The 20,895-nt window shown below is 38.4% G+C and overlaps 1 pseudogene; it reads right to left on the bottom strand.

The window, feature by feature from the left end:
* Positions 1 to 769: 769 nt before the first annotated feature.
* Positions 770 to 1,570, bottom strand: LOC124099269 (small ribosomal subunit protein eS6-like; annotated as a pseudogene).
* Positions 1,571 to 20,895: the final 19,325 nt, after the last annotated feature.

Genomic DNA, 20,895 nt, shown 5'->3' with positions numbered 1-20,895 from the left:
AAGGAGTCAGGCTTCAGGACAAAGTCAATAACACAGCCATGCAGCTGGTCAGGGATGTGCTGATCTCTTAATGACTTGTGATCATTTTACAATGCTGAATATTTTACAAATCAGAGAATCCAAAATGCATGAGCTGCCATTCTCAGCAGCAGCTTCATGAGCCAGCCTGTTGTCCCTGAATCAAAAATAAAGTAAGATGAATGAGGCTGCCATGTCCCCTGGGAAGATGGCCCCTTGAGCCTCCTTCACCCCCTCTTCCTGTCATGTCTCAGCTTAGACAGCCCTGTGTCAGCTGAAGTAGGAAGTGCCATGCTTCTCCCTTCACTCATTCAACAGTTATTGGGCACCTACTATGAGGCAGACACTCCTTAGCAATATAGCAGTTACCAAAAAGGGCAAGAATCCCTGACCCCATGATAGGGAGAAACAATAAATAAGATGAGTAGTTAAAACACACACACAATGTTAGGTGGTGAGTGCTTTGGAGAAAAATAAAGCACAGAAGGGAAATGGGGAAGTTGAGGTGGGAGGAGCTTGTAATTTGAATTGGATGATAAAGGAACATCTCACTGAGACTGTGATGTGTGAACATAGCCCTGCAGGAGGCAGGGGAATAGTTGGAGTGTTTCAGGCAGGGGGTGACTTTGGGAGCTGTTTAGAGGAAGAGTGTTCCTGGCAGAAGGAACAGCCAGAGCAAAGGTCCTGAGGTGGGGAAAGTTAATTGATTTTTACAGATCTGGTCTTACTTATTTGTTACTCTTAAAAATTCTTACTTTTGACTGGACTCAGAAGTAGAAGCTCTCAGAGAGGACAGTTTGTGTCTCTTGGCAATCAGTTCCTGGCGTTTTTCTTTGGCTTCTTTTATTTTCTTGGCCAAAAGTTTGGCATATTCTGCCGCCTCTTCCGTATTCTTCTTATCCTTCCTTGTTTCTTTAGCGCAATATGCCAGGGCTTATGTTGCAGGACACAAGGAGTAATGTGACACTGAATCTTTGTGCTTTGGTCCTGGGTTTTTTACCTTCCTTGTTTAAGGGTTTTTTTTGGCAGCTTATTGGCAAACAGCATATTCCTTAAAGAGACTGAAAAGTTGAAAGATTCTACTAGCTCTTTTGGGTCCTAGTCGATGAGATACAATAGTATCTTAAAGTCCAGGAATATCCTTCTCTTTTTTACAATAACCAAGTTGAGAACACTCAGATTGGCATCCTCAATGCAACCTTGAATAACAGATTTCCATTTTTCCTCTTTGGTTCTCCTTAGTCTATAACAGGAATGCCCCTTACTCAAAAGCAGGTGAACAGCCATGAGTCAAGGTACACTGCTTCATGGGGCAACCTTGATTGTCATACCAGTCACTGATTTTGACCACATAACCCTTCCATTCTTCACCCAGAGCGTCAGCACCAAATTGTGTTGTAGGCATGAGTGAAGGAGTCAGCCTTCAGGACAGTCAGTAAAGCAGTCACGCTGTGGTCACAAGCTTCTCATAAAAAGTATGAAGTTTGCATTCACTGTCCACTTCAATGGGTTTCTAGCAGCCAGTGGCCGGGAAGGAGATATTCAGCTTCATCTTGGAGCAATGGATCCGGAGGTTAAGTTTTTAAAAATTACTTTTTATTGGTTCTTTTTAGTTATACATGACGGTAGAATCTATTTTGACTTAATTATGAGAGCATGGAATATATCTTGTTCTAATTCAGTCCCCAGTACCCCCCTTCCCTTTTTGCCCCTAACCCCTCCTCCCTTCCCTCTACTCTACTAATCTTTCTGCCATTTACCTATAGTTGTGGTTTTTTTTTTAAAATCAATTTCTTGTGGAGATATACGATGGTGAGAGCCACTGTGTTATATTCATTTATGTACATAGGAAAGTTTGGTCAGGTTCATTCCACTACCTTTCCTTCTCCCATTCTTCTCCCTTTCCTTCATTCTCCTTTGTCTACTCCACTGATCTTTCTTCTGTTCTTTTTCTTTTTAATAAAAAACAAGAGAGAGAGAGAGAGAAAGAATATTTGACCTTTGGCTTTTTGGGGTTAGCTTATTTCACTTAGCATGAAAGTCTCCAGATCCAACCATTAACCAGCAAATGTCATAAATTCATTGTTTTTATGTCTGAGTAATGCTCCATTGTGTGTACATACCACATTTTCTTTATCCATTCATTTGTAGAAGAAGATTTCGTTTTTTAAATTTTGAATGGAAGGTTGTTAGCACAAAGACTTCTAATGTGCAGAGGCGGTGTGTCCTGAACCTTCCCTACAGATAAATGAAAAGGGAGTTTTGCTGGAGTTTGAAGGAAATTCGTAACCTCAGATATCTGTGTCCCCACACCACAGCATCAGATGATGTGCATTGAAAACTTGTTGTTCTTTATTTTCCTGCATGCTAGACTTTAGGGTCTGTCTGTGCACTGCACTCCTCTATGTTTCTGGGAACCGCCTAAGTGTTTGGAACTCATCTTGTACAAAACAGAGGCTCCTTCAAACCCCAGCATTTTTCTCTTCTTATTCTTATGAGTGGGTACCAACCATCGATTGACTCAAGCTGAAACCTGTAGAGTCTTCTTGGACGGGTCCCTTCCCTCTCAGCTCCACCCCAGCACCAAATAGTGTCAATCCTCTTCTTGAATATCGCTTCTTCTCTGTTCCCAGGGTGATGCCCTAGCCTGGTTCTTATCGCCTCTCCCTGGGCTTCTCATAGTTGGATCATCTGGTCTCCAATCTCCCTCTAACAAATCCTTCTTCCAAGGAATGGCCAAAGGTTTTCTGAAAACGCAAATGAGATCCTAATCTTTTCTTTCATAAAATCTTTTGCCAATGGATGAAGTCAACCCTATCCACACAGCTCCCTGTGTCTGCCACCATCTAACTCCCATTCAGCTCACTGCTTTTTTCTTGGCATCACACTCAGCCACACTGAAATGTCCTACTATTCTCTGCCTCTGCGTCTTTGTGCAGAGTCCCTCTGTCTGTCCTCTCCTGTCCTTCTGGCAAACTCCTGTTCACTCGTCAGGACTCGGCTCACATGCTATTCCTCAGGCAGCTCTTTCCTGAACTCCCTTTATTGAACTGTTCTGGGTATGCCTACCACTCCTCGAATCCCACATCTGTTGGAGTCTGTATATCATGGCGCTTTTCAGTTGGACCAAGGCACCAAAATTGTCTGTGGAAATGTTAACATTTAATGATGCAAAGACCCTATTGATGGAGATTTGATTCTAGGGTTTTAGTTTTCTATAGAGTATTCCTACTGCCATTAATTCTTCAATAATGTATAATTCAAGTTTTAGTTTCCTTTGACCAAAGAATTATTTATAGGTCATTTTCATTTCCAGAAGGGTATTTTGAAAATCTTACTTTGTTGTCAGTTTCTATTCTACTGTGTTGTCAAAATTAGTTAAGCATCTCATTGGTCTATGAAAAGAAGGTATATTAACTGCCTTGCTGTATGCTTTTGCAATATCTTAACTTGTTTATGCTATTAATATTTTTACTGATGTACTTACAAGATACCTCAATTTCAAACCTTCTTATCTTATGTTCTATATACATCTTATGAACTGCCCATATCATATATGTGGATTTTGATTATATTAATTTTTATTTACAATAATTTTTATTTTGGAATATTCTTAAATGTATAGAAAACCTTTCAGTACAGATATACCATATATACCTTACCCAGTTTGCTCTATGATTAACATCTTACATTGATACAGTACATTTGTCACAAGAAAATGTGACTCTTTGAAAAAGTCAATAAAGTTGATGAATTTCTAGCCAAATAAACTAAGAAAAAAAAGAGGGGAGACACCAATTTCTACTATCAGAAGTTAAAGAGGTATCATTACTACTGATCCCATAGATACCCAAAGAATGAGAAAGGAATAATATAAATAATTCTATGCCCCCAAATTTGGTACTTAAATGTATTGAACCAATTTTTTTGAAAGACCCACAGTACCAAAACTCACAAAAGGAGCAACAGATATTCTGAATAGGCCTTTATACAGAAATGAGGCTAATAATTAATAAACTTCCAAAAAGAAAGCTCTGGTACCATGTATTATACATTTAATAAACTTCCAAAAAGAAAGCTCCAGGCCCAGATGGTTTTTCTGGTACCATGTACTAAATATTTACACTAGTTCTCTACAAACTTTTTAGAAAATAGAAACAGATGGAACAACTTCCTGACTTATTTTCTGAGATCTGCATTATTGTTCTACTACCAATTAAAGACATTAGATGAGGAAAACTATGAAACAATACTTCTCATGAAAATAGATGCAAATCTTTAACAAAATATTGCAAATTAAATTAAAAATATATAAAAAATGCTATATGCCACAATCAAGTGGAATTTATTCCAGATATGTGAGACTAGTTCAACATTTGACATTCAGTTTATGTAATCCACTGAATCAAGAGGCAAAAGAAGGACAATCACAGGATCATATAAATAAATTCAGAAACATTTAACAAAACCCAACACTTGTATATAAAAAAGACTCTCAGAAAACTAGGAATAGAGAGGAATTTCCTCAACTTCATAAAGAATATCTATAAATAACTTCAGCTAGCCTAAACTAGGTGAGCAACTAGATGCTTTAGATCTATGACTGGAATCAGGGCAAAGATGCCTCCTCTCATCTCTTCTATTCCACATCATGCTGCAAGTCCTAGCTAATAGAATAAGACAAGCAAAGGACATAGAAGGTATACAAGTTGGGAAGTAAGAAATAAAATGTTTTTTTCCACAGATGCCATTGCTGACTACATATTTTTTGAAGTTATTAAAAAACCTCCACAACTAATAAGTGAGTATATCAAGGTATGGAGTACAAGATTAATACACAAAAGTCAATTGCTCTCCCATATACCAGCAGTGAATAATTACAATTTGAAATTAAAAACATAATACCTTTTACATTAGTACCAAAAAATATACCTAGCCATCAGAATTTTATAGTTTTTCTCATATTGATCTTGTACATATTTGTCTAGGTATGTTTTTTGGCACTAATGTAAATGATATTTTTTATGGTTATTGGTGTTTTTATTTTTTTATTATTTATTTTTTAAAATTTCTTACATACACGACAATAGTGGAGTGCATTACATTCATAATTTCTTTTGCATTACAATTCTTAATACACCTTTATACCACAATTTATCAAATCTCTGTTTGTATATATGGTATGTTGACACCAAATTCACATCTTCATACATGAATTTTGTATAATGATGGAATTATGCTTTTAATTTCAAATTCTAATTATTCATTGGACTGATGGTGCCTTCAAAATTTACCAAAAAACCACAGTAATCAAGACAACATGGAACTGGTGAAAGGAAAAACATGAAGATCAATAGCACCCAATGGAGGAGCCCCCAAATAACCCACATAAATATAGTCAACTGATCTTTGACAAAATGGCAAAGGCAATACAGAGAAGAGAAAGAACAGTTTTCAACAAATGATTCTAGAACAACTGGGCAACCACATGAAAGATCTTACCTATTTCACAAAAAACTTACTTAAAATGGAATCATTGACTTAAATATGAAATGCAAAACTATAAAACTTCTAGAAGATAACATTGGAGTAAATCTTAGATTGGATTTGGTGATGAGCTTTTAGATACAGCCTCAAAAGCATGATCCATCAAAGAAAAAAACTGGTAACTTGGGTTTCATTAAAATTAAAACTTCCTCCCTGCAAAAGACACTGTTAAGGTAATGGAAGACAAATTGAAGACGGGGAAGGGGAAAATATTTGCAAAATATATATCCGATAAAGGACTTGTGTCTAGAATACACAAAGAATTCTTGAAACTCAACAATAAGAAAACAAATTAACCAATGAACAAGTGGGGAAAAGACCTGAACAGACACCTCACTAAAGAAGATACATGGCAAATAAGTATGAGAAGATGCTCAACATATATCATTAGGGAATTGCAAACCAAAACAAATACAAACAACAGTAAGATACCATGACACACCTATTCAAATGGCTAAAATCCCACAAAACTGATAATATCTAATGCTGGAAATGATGCAGAGCAAAGAGAACTCACATTCATTGCTTGTGAGAATGCAAACTACACAGCCAACTTGGAAGACAGTCTGGCAGTTTCTTTCAAAGTTAAGTATCGACTTACCAAAACGAGTAGGAAATTTACACCCACATGGAAATCTCTATCCAAACATTTATAGCAGCTGTGTTTGTTGTCACCAAAACTGGAAAAAACCAAAATGCCAGGATGTTTTTCCATAGGAAATGGGTAAACAAACTGTGGTATATCCATACAATGGGATATTACTCAGCAATAAAAAAGAACTGAGCTATGCAGCCCTGACAAGACATGGAGGAAGCTTAAATACTAAGTGCTTATTGCTCAGTGAATGAAACAAATTACGAAAGCCTCTGCAGTGTTTAATTCAAACACTATGACACTTTGGTAAATCCAAAATTATAGAGAGTGAAAACTGACTGCCAGGGATTAGGAGAAGGGGTGGGGAGGAAGGAAAAAGAAAACTGGGTGAAACACCAGAGAGTTTTAGAGCTATGAAACTGTTCTGTATTGTCCTGTGGGGGTGGACACAGGGCCTTCTAGCCTTAGCAAAACCATGAAACTGTAAGATACAAAACTTGAATCTTCATGTAAACATGAACTTTAGTGAATATGACACATCAATTTTGAACCTAATTGTAACAAATATGCCACATTAATGCAAGAAGTTAATTATAGGAGAAACTGTGCATTGGGGGGATATGGGAAAACTCTCTATATTAATTGCTAATTTTTTCCATATATAAAACTGTTTTAAAGAAATAAAGTCTGTCAATATTTTAAAAGGAACTCCCCTTTTTACTAAGCACACAGATGTAATAAGGTGTGGGAAGGTACAGATAGAGCCAAATGAACACCAGGCAGGATGAATTCCTGATGAGATTTGGGCCACTTTTACAACCTCCCATATAAACTTCTTAGCATATATTTTCCTTCTGTCACATTTCTGTCTTTACAATTAGAATGCTGATGTTTTTTGTTCTTAGGCAATAAAATATTAGGAGAATGTGCTTTCCTTTCTATATAAAATGTCTAAAAGTACATATTGCATTAGGTATATTTTGCAATATAAGGGAGGTTACAGTGTTAAAACTAAGTTAGAATCCCTTCCTGGCATGCTTTGCTGTAAGTCTCTGATCCACTTTCTAATATTTTATCTTATAACTTAGTCTATGGTAAGCATACAAGTGTTCTTTATAAAAAGGCTTTTGAAAGAAACCTAAATGCTAGGGCCCTGGACCTTCTGATGTTAGTAAGTGGGGTTACTGACATTGAATCCTCTTCTTCCTTTTTGATCACCACTGCAGAGCTTGCTGAGATCAGAAGGGCTCACTCATCTTGCTAGCCATCCATCAGCAGTAATTTAGAGAAAGAAGGTCAGAAAATGCTTTTACCTTTAAAGAAAAAAGAGAATTGGAAATGGTGTTGTTATTTTATTCTGGTACCTAACAACAGCTGCTATGGCTAGTTGCTAACCAGTGATTTTAATGGCACAGAAGCATCAATGTATAGTCAAATGATGTTAAAAACATTACATTATACTTGAGCTAATAGTCACTGGTGCAGCTAATGAGGTCAAAGAAGAATCCCAAATTCTTAAATTAGAATGAGGGTGTTTACTTTCTAGGTGGTGTCTTGATGCCTTTTTGGTCGGAACTTGAAGTTAAAAACTGTTTTCATAATAATTCAAAGACATGATTTACTGATTTAGTAGGTTGACATTTGCACTGATGAACAAAATTATAATCGAGGGAGTGACACCAAACAATACCAACAGTCCTTGCATTCTTCCCACCAGGTACTGGTGATAGAATTTTTGAGTATCAGTATGTCTCGCCCTAACTCATTTGTCATGACTTTCTCAGAACTATTAAAATGTGTTTTACAGAAATTTATGGTGCAGATGGAATAAATGCAGGCTGTTGAGGAGGAACACTGTTGCAATTATTTGAGTTAGAAATCAACTGGCTGCTTTCCCCATGGAATGCCATATATATTTGAGAGGGTGACTGACAGACAAGTCATGGTTATTCAGACTTGTGTATCTATCTGGCAGACATTTTCTCAAAAACGAGAAACCCGAGTCTGATATTTCAAGGGAAGCAAAGTATTTATGGTCAATGATAAAATTTGAGCTTTTTAATTTGAAAATCAGAATCTTGGAGAACTTGGACCTGCCACCATGAATTTGGCAGCTTGGCAATACTTAAAAGATTTTTCTTTTCCTTTCCTCTTCTTTCCTTCTTTATTTTTTGTACCAGGGATTGAACCCAGGGTCCTTTTACCACTGACCTACATCCCTCTCCCTTTTTATTTTTTATTTCGAGGTAGGGTCTCACTGAGTTGCTTAGGACCTCACTGAGTTGCTGAGGCTGGCTTTGAACTTGGTGATCCTCCTGCCTTAGCCTCCTGAGTTGCTGGGATTACAGGTGTGTCCCACCATGTCTGACTACTCAATTTTTTTTTTCTTATGAAAACAGCAGTGATGTGAGTAAATGTAATTTTTTGATATTGTATTAATGAAAGTGTCAGCATTGCAAAGATCTGTTGGTTTCTTTTTCCCAGAAGACCAATGATGATGTTATAAAATCCAAATTGCAGGAAAGACTAATGGATTTTAATGTAATAATGTTAGACTAAGTGCTACAGCTCATCTTTAAGAAACTGTCAATTATTGACGACTGGTATAGTACACAATGATCACAAATGGCTATTAAAATTTTTCTCTTTTCAATTGTGTATCTGTGTGAGGCTGAATTTTCTTCACATGCTTCAACCAGAAGCACACATTGTAACAAACAGAATGCACAAGTGGAGTTGAAAGTTCAATTCTCTTCTATTAAGCCAGACATTAAAGAGATTTACAAAAATGTAAAACATTGCCACTTTTTTCACTGTTTTTTTTTTTTGTTTTGAAAAATATAGTTATTTTTCATAAGAACATGTTATTTATGTTAACATGTAATGGATTTATTTTTATTATTTTAAAATAAACTACTATATATTAAAGAATTCTTATCTTTAGTATGTATGTAAAATCATAACATATTTACTAAATATATATTTAATAATATGGTAAATATTGATCTATGCAAGTCATATAAATAGAGCCCTTGGGAATCCTCAATATTTTTTTAAGAGTCAAAAGGATTTTAAGAGTCAAAAGGATTCTAAGACTAAAAAGCTGGAAAATCACAATTAACAAGTCTGCCATTATCTTTTGGGTCTTGCATTGTTGGTAATTTCTTCCAAGAGTCTTCTCGATCATATTTCTCAAGGTGCCCAGGATATTGCTGGGCTTAGTAGGAGCTCAGTAAATAGGAATAGAGCATCTACCTATTTGCCTTGTGAATATTTATTACTTCAAATCACCTTCAGTTTTCTTATCAGCCAATGTGATGACTGACCTGTTCACTTTGGTTTGTTGCTTTTATCAAAGTTAACGATCAAACATCCAAACTGCAGAAGCTTGTCACTGATTAAAAAATAAAGGAAGATACAAGATGCTTCCCCTCAAGGAATTTGCAAAGTATGATGAGTTTTCTTTTGAGAAAGATTTTGCAGGAATTTTCTGGGGCTGTGGTAGGATGGGTTGAGAAAGAGACCCTACCCTCCAAAATGCCCTTGTGTGGGTGGGGAGACACTAGGGTGATGACATACACATGTTGAGGCATGAATGTTCAGAGACAGAAATTGACGTTTGCTATTGCTGGCCTCTACAGAAGGGAAACAATATTTTTAACAGCATGTCAATAACTAAAAACTTCCATGGATAGATAGATATAACTGAATTTAAAATAAACTTGCTATTTGTAATGTCATATATATATTAAAGTTATAGAGAGGTAAGAATAAAATAAATGCAACTACTAACTATTATTACTACTGCTAATAGTAATAATGGCAGTATTAAAACTCAGCAAGTTTATTTTAAATTCAGTTATATCCAAAGGAGTTATTAATAATTTATGACTATCGTTATGTCTCCCCCTAGCCAGGTGCTGTGACTTTCTAAACATGATTAAGACATATTTTACAAACAGATCATTGCATTTTTGGTGAAAGAAGAAGCCTTTTACAATAAAAATCATTTGTCAAAAAGGGTCCTTATTCGCATATATTGAATGGACGAATATCTCAATAGAGAATCTGCCATTTAATCTTCCTAGATCACATCACCACAGTTTAATATGCTAACCAAATCTCTGTTCAGTTTACTAGTCCAAAATCCATGTGTTTAAAATTCAGTAAACAAAGTGAGCTACTTAGTCAATTCAGTTTTTCCGCTTTAAAAACCGGTCACAAATCTGTATTAAGTGTTGTTAATCTCTGAGAGGCAGACAGGCATTGTGCCAAGAATTGAGAGGGATTAAAACACGACATGGAATTTCTTCTTGTGGCATTTGTCAAACTTGTTTCCTTTAATTTTTTGAGTATTTGAAGAGATGGCATCTTATTTTGTGTGTGTGTGTGTGTGCTGCTATAACAAATGCCTGACACTGGGGAATTTATAAAGAACAGAAATTCACTTCTCTCAGTTCTAGAGTTCAGTTCAGTTTTAGTGCTCATGGCACTTGTAGGTTTAGTTGCCTGGTGAGGCTGCTCTCTGCTTCCAAGATAGCGCCTTTAAGTGCCACCTCCTCCAAGGGGATGAATGAATGCTATATCCTCATGTGGCCAAAGGGCAAAGACCTGAATAGGATGAACTCCCTCTGTCAGGGCCCTTTATAAGAACCCAATCCCATTCACAATAGAGGATTCCTTCTGCCTAATCACCTATCAAAGGCCCAGCCTCTTAACACTAGCACATTGGCCACACCTGGAACTCAGAAGGGATACCTTCCAAGCACAGCAGTGGGGTATGTTATTTTGATCAACACTGTATTTATCTGCTTCAGACAGGTTTAGAGGATTTGAATTAAAAAACACTTGTTGATATCCACCCATTTCATCCTGGTATTTCTGTAGCTGGAGCCTGGCCATCATCCGTTCCTCTCAGTCACATGTTGCAGGAGATAGTAGGTGCTCCATGGGATGGATGGGTAACGGCCCTGTGGTTCAGATTTGTTTCTGAATGCCACGTGACTGCAAGAGGTGACCTGCTCAGAACCCAAGCTTTCAGAGGCAACCTGAATGACTGCATAAGGCAGGATGAAACCCAAGTCTTGTGACAACCCTGGCTTCTCTCTGTGTTAATAAATGACTCGTTTGGTGAGGGACCATGGAAGGAGCCATGGATTTGAATCTCAGCTTTATTGTGCTTAGCACATGGCCTGGCATAGGAGGATGCACTCGGTGGATCTTAGTTATTATCACCACAGCCACAATCACTGGAAGAACTTAGGCAAATTGTCCTCTGGGTTTAAAATGATAGCCTCACAATTTTTTTTATCTTGCAAAAATTATAGGAAAGAGTAGGTAAAAAGCAATCAGCATATTGGTCACTACATGGTAGAATTAAAGAAAGTATAGCTGTGATTCTTACTGATGTTGTGGCAGTTACGGTTCCTATTGAGGCTGGAAAGATATCTACTGTTGCCAAGCCATCAGTACCACGCATCATGACAATGGATTATAGCAGTTACTGCTCTTAGGCACTGACATTTTCTAAACAGATAAAACATTATATCAACTGCTGTCTGATCACTTGGAACTGACATCATCATATATTTGCATTGTAGGCACAATCATAAAAATCCCTTAATTTATACACTGATAGCATCTTTTATTTTCCTTAATTCATATAGAAGTCTTCTCTGCCAACAATTAGTCATGCTTTCATCAAATGCAGCAACTACCTAAAGAAATATTGACATTTTGAAGAACTTTGTCTTTCTCGCATTTTCATACTTATTATGGGGGAAATTAAGATCAGATCAGAGTCATAGCCTATAGCATGGGGGATATATGATTTAAAAACAGCACAGGATATTTAATGTTGTTGCTAGATAACTTTGAATTATAGACACTTGCCAAACATTGTGGAATGCTTTGAGCCGAAGGATTCTTGCTCCAAAGATTTCTTCATTTTATGATTGCCAGAGTCATCAAGAATAAATTTTGGATTGTGCTAAAGGGAAAAAACAGACACTATCTGGCAATGGTTTCTTGTGTTTGACAGAAAATTTCACATGTTTAATTGATTCATATCTTTGGAAAAAGGGGAAGTGAGTGATAGACAAAAATTAACAATAAAGAACTAGATATTGTTGCATGAGACATTTGCTTTGTCGACTATTTGCAATTGCATTCTAGTACTATATTCTCATTTGTTAAAAGATATTGGGAAAGACTCCAATCCCCAAGTTTTGTAAAGATTTTCATGCTGTGGCACGATATCCTAATTGTAGTCATTTCCACCTTCATTCTTTCAAAAGTAAGAGAATCTCCCAAGTTCTAGTTGGGCACATGGACTCCACTTTCTAAACTCCCTTAAGTTATGTGATTAAATTCTGAGCAGGAGGATATGAGCTGCAACCCCTTGTTATGCACTTTATTTTTATTTGTTCTAATTAGTTATACATGACAGCGGAATGCATTTTGACTCATTGTACACAAATAGAGCAGAGATTTTAATTTCTCTGGTTGTATACAATGCAGAGTCAGCCAATTTGTGCAATCACATACATACATAGGGTAATAATGTCCATCTCATCCCACCATCTTTCCCCCCATATCCTTTCCCTTCCCTTCACTTCCCTCTGCCAAATCCAAAGTTCCTCCCATTCTTCACTTGCTCCCTACGTCCACTTATCAGAGAAAACATTTGGCCTTTGGATTTTTGAGATTGGCTTACTTTGTTTAGCATGATATTCTCCAGCTCCATCCATTTACTGGCAAGTGCCATAATTTCTTTCTTCTTTAAGGCTGAATAGTATTTTGTTGTGTATTTATACCACAGTTTCTTTATCCATTCATCTATTGAAGGGCATCTAGGTTTGTTCCACAGTTTAGCTATTGTGAATTGAGCTGCTATAAACATTGATGTGGCTGTGTCACTGAAGTAGCTGATTTTAAGTCCTTTGAGTATAGACCAAGGAGTGGGATGGCTGGGTCAAATGGTGGTTCCATTCCAAGTTTTCTAAGGAATCTCCATACTGCTTTCCAGAGTGGATGCGAGAATTTGCAGTCCCACCAGCAATGAATGCCTTTTCCACCACATCTTCACCAACACTTATTGTTGCTTGTATTCTTGATAACTGCCATTCTGACTGGAGTGAGATGAAATCTTAGAGTAGTTTTGATTTGCATTTCTCTATGCACTTTAAAAAGAAGCTGTTTGTTCGAGGGAGCGGAATAAAGAGGAGGTGCTATGGATGAGAGCAACATTCTGGGGAAGAAGGAGGCAACAAGTATACTTGGAAAGGTGAATTTGGCTCTATATAAATTAGACCTAAAGAAAGTAAGGAAAAGACCAAGAACATTGTCGTGGTCATCCTCCTCTTCCTAAGCATCCTGCATCTTGGAGGATCTCATTGAGCAGAGTCAGGTTCCTGCCCTGCCCACAACCTCTGTGCCTGTTTACTAAAGGGAAATGTGCTTCAGGATAATTTGAGGCACTCTATTTTGGAGTAGCTCTATTTCAGCAAATTTGGCTATGCCCTAATTAACAGAAATGTTCTAAATTATCCGCATTTGTAATTTTCCCATTGGTTGGACACACAATATGTTAAAAGGGAAGAGAAAAGTAACTTTTCTACTATTCTTTCCCAAAGGAGTAGATAGAGTTTAACTTCACATTTCAGGCTCTTTTAGTGTGTTATAGTACATATCCTCAGCATGAGTACCTGATTTCATTTCATTTATTTATTTGTTTGTTTGTTTATTTATTTATTTATTGTTAAATGGAATTAAAATGTCTGTTGCAGCTATTATAATCTAGTACAAAAGCAGTAAAACTGTTGTAAGCATTAAGCAAAGTGGTCATTATTGACTTCTCTTTCTAGCTAAGTAGGGAGACAGGAAAATAACTCTATGGAAAAATTACATTTGTATGGTGAATTTAATATGTCACAGAAAATGGTATAGAGGACAATATAAACTGTGATGATGGGAATAAGAGGTAGCTTGTATTGAGTATGATGATCAATGGCAGCTAATTATGCCCTTCTTGAAAGAAATGCATCCTCTTACATTTATCAGATCCCCAAGTTGCATCATAAGCAGAAAAACCCTGTACCTCATGCTGCCTAGCTGGAGGAAATGGGGAAGCTGTGGGGATCCTTAGAAAACCCCCTCTAACATATTTAGTTTGTAGCATATGGGCATTCACTCAAACTCCAGAATGAGGCTTACCTTTATACACATGGAAGGAGTTTTGCCTCTGTCACCCAGGGGATAGCTGAGGGAGAGGAAGCAGGTATGAAACACAGCCCATACTTCCGTTGTAGTCCAAGTTCAGACCAGTTTTGGTCTCACTGCTACCCTGGGTACATCTGGGATGATAAATAATGCAGTGACTAATTCAGAAAGTAGAGCGGTAAGTGTCCCTATGTCTGCTACTGGGCTTTGCATCAAAACAGCACTTATTTTCTTTGCTTTTAGAGAAGCTTAGGAGCATTTTGAATTTTCTTTTCTCTCCAGGTAACTTTTCATTGTCTCATCATAGCTCTTTACATAAATGTATCGCTGGAAATTTTAGTGGCAGATATTTCCTGTGATCTACATCCTCAGTGTCTTTACCATCCATCCATGGTCCCCCCAGAAATATCAGAGAAAACATGTCTTGTAACATGAGGTTTACGAGTGCAGAAATGATCCAAATTCCTTACGTTTTGGCATGGAGGCCCTTCCTATCTGGCTCTAGGCTGCCTTATTTTCAGCCTATCCCTTCTTTGCCAAATGGTGGAGGCCCCGGAGGCATCAGACTAGATTGTTCAGGCTAGGTGAAATGGGTCCACACAACATCACTCATCATTCCTACAGGTTCTTAGTAGGTAGAATGACCCCATACATTCATCACCAGGCTTACTTACATCTTTACACCCAGGAGAGAGGCCGGCACTAGTTGATGGGATCCAGAGGACAATCCTGTGATCCTGGGATGATTCTCCAAGAGGAAGGTGGTTAGGAGTAAGGGGCCATGCTGTCTGCCTACTCCCAGCCTCAGCCCCAGGGTGCCAGACAAGCTTCAGAGGGGAGACCACAGTCCTGGGGCCCCAGCCCTTACAGCCACGGCCTTCTTGACTAAGGTTGTTAACGAGCATGCTAATTAGTGGCATTTTCCCTGGTGGTTTTTGTGATGTGGGGATTTGTTCACCAAGAGATGACCCCAAACCGCAAATCCATTTAAAATAGTCAGTCCTACTGCAGATAGAAATAACTCCTTGTCTGTGTTGATCCTAGCTAGTGACCAGTGACCAGGAGGTGAAATCTTGGGAATAGAGGCTTGGGCGTCTGACTCAGCAGAAACCACTGTCTTGACATTTTTAGCCTCTTCTTTGGTCTTGCCCTACTAGGGAGACTATTCTTCCTACAGGCCAAAATTTGACAAAATAGCCATAACAGATCTGAGGTGCACCAGCCCACTCCCTTCCCCATAAATTTATCTTATTTCTTGCAACCCTTCTCAGGTTCAGGATCCATGGCAAATTTCTCTAAGGAATCCTCAAATTTATTTACAACTTGAGACACAAATGGTTGGGAAAAAAATCCTAGAAGAGGAGACAAAGATAGGACCACAATAAATCAATAGTTCTCAACCATGACTTGAGCCCTAGGGGATATTTGATGTCTGTAGACATCTTCTAATCTTCTTTGTTTACAAAGACAACAATCACATTGGACTAGGGTTCATGTAGATGACATTCTTTTAACATAATGATTTTTTTAAACAATGTAGCTTAATGTAGATTAGAACTCAATCTATGTATTTTGGGGGAGCATTATTCAGCCCACAGTTATATAACTTGATAACCAGAGGTAGAAAGATAAGAAGTGACATAGAAAGGCATTTTAAGCCTGTTAGACTTTGAAAAATAATAACTAAAAGAAAGTAATACATTTAAGGGATTTATCATGCTTCACTGTAACTATAGTTAATAACAATAGATGGCCTATTTAAAAATTGCTGAAAGAGTGGACTTAAATGTTCTCACTACAAAGTATAAGTATGTGAAGTGATGAAGGTGATGAATATGCTAATTAGCTTAACTTAATCATTCCATGTTGCAAACATATCAAAACATCCCTTTTTACCCCATAAATATATATACTGATTATTTGTTGATTAAAAATAAAATTAACCAAGTAAGGAAAATGAGCCCAACACAAATTATATTATATCTGAGTCTTAAAGTAGAAAAGGTTGTTAATCTGAGGAGGGAAGGTATTTAGGAAGTTGTCAGTGACAGAGGTAGGATTACTTCCTATCCCAATTCATTTATTCCGTAGGGATTTATGGAGCTCCTGTGATACAGTTGGGTTGTGCTAGACTCCTGGATAACTAAGAAAAGATTCTTTCCTTTTAGAAGCTCACAGTCACATCTATGAGTGTTTGTGTGTGAGTGTAATGGGAAGGGTTTGGGAAGGACAGGCAGAAGATTCCCTCTCAGGAAGATAATGGAAAATGCTTCAGTATTTGCATGGACCAGGTGATGAGAAGCCTGGTAGGCAAGGGAACTAGTTCTGTTCAGTGTTGAAGTGGAGTTGAAATTCAGGTAGGATACACTGGTGGACTGGCAGGTCACAGCTGGTACACTCATCTGATTGCCAGACTGGTTGCTAAATATTATAAATACTGTCCCCAGGAAGTTGGAAAAGATGAAGAGGAGGGAAAATTGTGAGCTGGATCTTGGTGGATCAATGGGAGGTTTGGATGGGGAGGGAAAACAAGAGAGGGGAACATGTAGAATACTTATTTTAAGTGAACAAATCTTAGCAAAGGTATAGAGAGTCAATTAGCAGGTGTGAATATCTGGTTGTCGCGTTCTTTGCGACAAAAACACTCAAGGTCACTCCAGGGGAACTGGGCTACACGAAATAACCATACAAGAGACAGAGATACCTTTTTATTTGGGGTCCTGTAAAAGCTCCTCTGACCTTAGGGGTCCACAGAAAGAGAGCAAGCGAGCAACCTTTTTACTGAGGAGAAGCATTCAAATGAGGCAAGGGGTCAGGTTTCAGGGGTTGAGTCTAGCTTCCTGATGTCTGCTGTCAGCAGGTTGACTGACATCTAGGAAGGCCACACCCAAAGGCAGAGCAAGAGAAGGGGACACACAATGGGTGTTTCCATGGAACATTCTATCCCAAACAGGGCAAAGGGGTAATATCATAAAGGAACAAGTGAGTGTAGCTCAATACATGGGGCAACATGCCTACAGCTGAAGATGCATCCTCAAACTTCTAGGACCAGGGCAATGTCCATGTCACTATAAGATGTAGTGATGATCAAAGCCTCTCCGGCTCAGGGAAGGAGAATGCGAATCATTCAGAGTGGCTCCCCACATCTGGTTATAGAATCTTGCTTGTCTGAGTGGAGGAAGATTATGAGGGAAATTAAATGTCCCTGAGTACCTATGTCCCCAAGCAGGGGGAACTGGGAGGCTAAGGAGGACATGAAAGGATTTGCCAAAGAAGCCAGGACCAGAGGAAAACTGGCGATTTCAGATCCTTGACTTACAGCCATTGGGCCCTACAGGACATAGGGCTTTGATTTATTCAGTTGCATTAGGAGACATTGAAGCCTGATAGATACAGGCAGAGCCCATCTCCCAGAAAACTGGTGTGATCCATGGAGGTTTGGTTTCCAATGATTCAGGGAACAAGCCAAATTCAAAGGATGGAGAGAACCCAGGGCTGAAGGCTTAGGGGAAGTTCCCAAAGGAGTTGGATGGGAGCAGGGCCTAGGGGATGGGGGAGATTGGATGGCAGAAGGACGTTAGTTGAATTGGTAGGGTTTAGTCAAGGGATCCCTATTCTTGGATCTTGTTTGGGTGCTGCACTCTTTCTCCTGATGAGGCCCCTGATGGAGATACATGTTCAGGGTTAAACCACAAACGGGAAATTAAAAATAACAAATCATAAGATGTATCCAGTGCTTACTATGTCCCAGTACTCTCCTAAGCACTTTATGGACACACCATTTACTTGTCTTCGTCAAATAAGGAGGTGCATGGTAGGAAGGCACTATAATCTTCCTTACTTTACAGATAAGAAACTGACGGGGAGGGATGCTAAGTAATTTTTGCCTAAAGTCATAGTAAGTCAGTGATGGAACTACTTCACAATTTACTTTCATCCTATTCTCAATTAATTTCCTAGAATTCAACTATTGAGGAAAATGAGAAAGAGAGAAAGAGAAAAAATGAATTACATTAATGGAAATAGCATGGTATCTCGTGCCTTTTGGCTGAATGAGATGGGTCCTGAGCAATCAAGCCTGAAACACTTAAAGCTTGCTAGAAAAGCCAAGAAAATAATTTATATATTAAAAATGAACTTTAGAAAATTAAAGTATAATGTACATATAGAAAAGTAGACCAATCACAAGTGCTCAGCTGGTTGGATTTTTTTTTTATTGGTTGTTCAAAACATTACAAAGCTCTTGACATATCATATTTCATACATTAGATTCAAGTGGGTTATGAACTCCCATTTTTACCCCAAATACAGATTGCAGAATCACAACAGTTACACATCCACAATTTTACATAATGCCCTATTAGTAACTGTTGTATTCTGCTACCTTTCCTATCCTCTACTATCCCCCCTCCCCTCCCCTCCCATCTTCTCTCTCTACCCCATCTACTGTAATTCATTTCTCTCCTTGTTTATTTTCCCATTCCCCTCACAACCTCTTATATGTAATTTTGTATAGCAATGAGGGTCTCCCTCCATTTCCATGCAATTTCCCTTTTCTCTCCCTTTCCCTCCCACCTCATGTCTCTGTTTAATGTTAATCTTTTCTTCCTGCTCTTCCTCCCTGCTCTGTTCTTAGTTGCTCTCATTATATCAAAGAAGACATTTGGTATTTGTTTTTTAGGGATTGGCTAGCTTCTCTAAGCATAATCTGCTCTAGTGCCATCCATTTCCCTGCAAATTCCATGATTTTGTCATTCTTTAGTGCTGCTTAATACTCCATGGTGTATAAATGCCACATTTTTTTTATCCATTCATCTATTGAAGGGCATCTGGGTTGGTTCCACAGTCTAGCTATTGTGAATTGTGCTGCTATGAACATCCATGTGGCAGTATCCCTGTAGTACGCTCTTTTAAGCTCTTCAGGGAATAGTCCGAGAAGGGCAATAGCTGGGTCAAATGCTGGTTCCATTCCCAGCTTTCCAAGAAATCTCCATACTGCTTTCCAAATTGGCCGTACCAATTTGCAGTCCCACCAGCAATGTATAAGAGTACCCTTTTCCCCACATCCTCGCCAGCACTTGTTGTTGTTTGACTTCATAATGGCTGCCAATATTACTGGAGTGAGATGGTATCTTAGGGTGGTTTTGATTTGCATTTCTCTGACAGCTAGAGATGGTGAGCATTTTTTCATGTACTTGATGATTGATTGTATGTCCTCCTCTGAGAAGTGTCTGTTCAGATCCCTGGCCCATTTGTTGATTGGGTTATTTGTTATCTTATTGTCTAATATTTTGAGTTCTTTGTATACTCTGGATATTAGGGCTCTATCTGAAGTGTGAGGAGTAAAAATTTGTTCCCATGATGTAGGCTCCCTATTTACCTCTCTTATTGTTTCTCTTGCTGAGAAAAAACTTTTTAGTTTGAGTAAGTCCCATTTGTTGATTCTAGTTATTAACTCTTGTGCTATGGGTGTCCTATTAAGGAATTTGGTGCCCGACCCCACAATATGTAGATCGGAGCCAACTTTTTTTTCTATCGCAATGCCAATCAAAATCCCAACGGCATTTCTTGTAGAAATAGAGAAAGCAATCATGAAATTCATATGGAAAAATAAAAGACCCAGAATAGCAAAAGCAATTCTAAGCAGGAAGTGTGAATCAGGCGGTATAGCGATACCAGATTTCAAACTATATTACAGAGCAATAGTAACAAAAACAGCATGGTACTGGTACCAAAACAGGCGGGTGGACAAATGGTACAGAATAGAGGACACAGAGACCAATCCACAAAGTTACAACTATCTTATATTTGATAAAGGGGCTAAAAGCATGCAATGGAGGAAGGATAGCATCTTCAACAAATGGTGCTGGGAAAACTGGAAATCCATATGCAACAAAATGAAACTGAATCCCCTCCTCTTGCCATGCACAAAAGTTAACTCAAAATGGATCAAGGAGCTTGATATCAAATCAGAGACTCTGTGTCTGATAGCTTGATGGATTTTGACAGAGCAAGCACACCTGTGTAACCACAGCCCAGCACAATAATTAGACGATGATCAGAACCCCAGTCCCCAGGCTCCCTTTCTCCCTCCCCGAAAGTAAATGACTTTCATCTTTTTCCCAGTCACCCACAGAGAAAGGAAGCTCTTTGCTCAGGAGGCTTGTCACCCTGGAGGAATAAATAGATGAATTAATTAAAGATCCTGGAGAACTCTGACCAGCAAAGCATTGGGAGAGGGCCACAAGACTGTATGCAACACAGCCTTTTGTTCCCAGCAGTATTCTAGGGGCAGCTTAAGCAATTGTTAAGGGTAATGTTGACTCTTTATGACTTTTGCTTTCCTGTTAATCTAGGTTTTTAAACCTAACTTCCTGCCCACGCTACTGAGAGGGTTCTCTGGTCAGTGGTTGCAGTGAACCCCACAGCCTAAGTGAGGCTGCTCCCTCCTCCTACCCACCTGTATCTGGGCACCAGGTGTTCATGGAAGGGAACAAAGAGAAGGATGAGTGGGT

This window comes from Marmota monax, unplaced genomic scaffold (genome assembly GCF_021218885.2).
Source record: "Marmota monax isolate L192 unplaced genomic scaffold, Marmota_monax_Labrador192_F-V1.1 WCK01_AAM20220418_F8-fsc00011, whole genome shotgun sequence".
Taxonomy (NCBI): Eukaryota; Metazoa; Chordata; class Mammalia; order Rodentia; family Sciuridae; genus Marmota; species Marmota monax.
The sequence above is the reverse complement of the archived record's forward strand: the minus strand, read 5'-3'. Positions and strand labels throughout refer to the sequence as shown.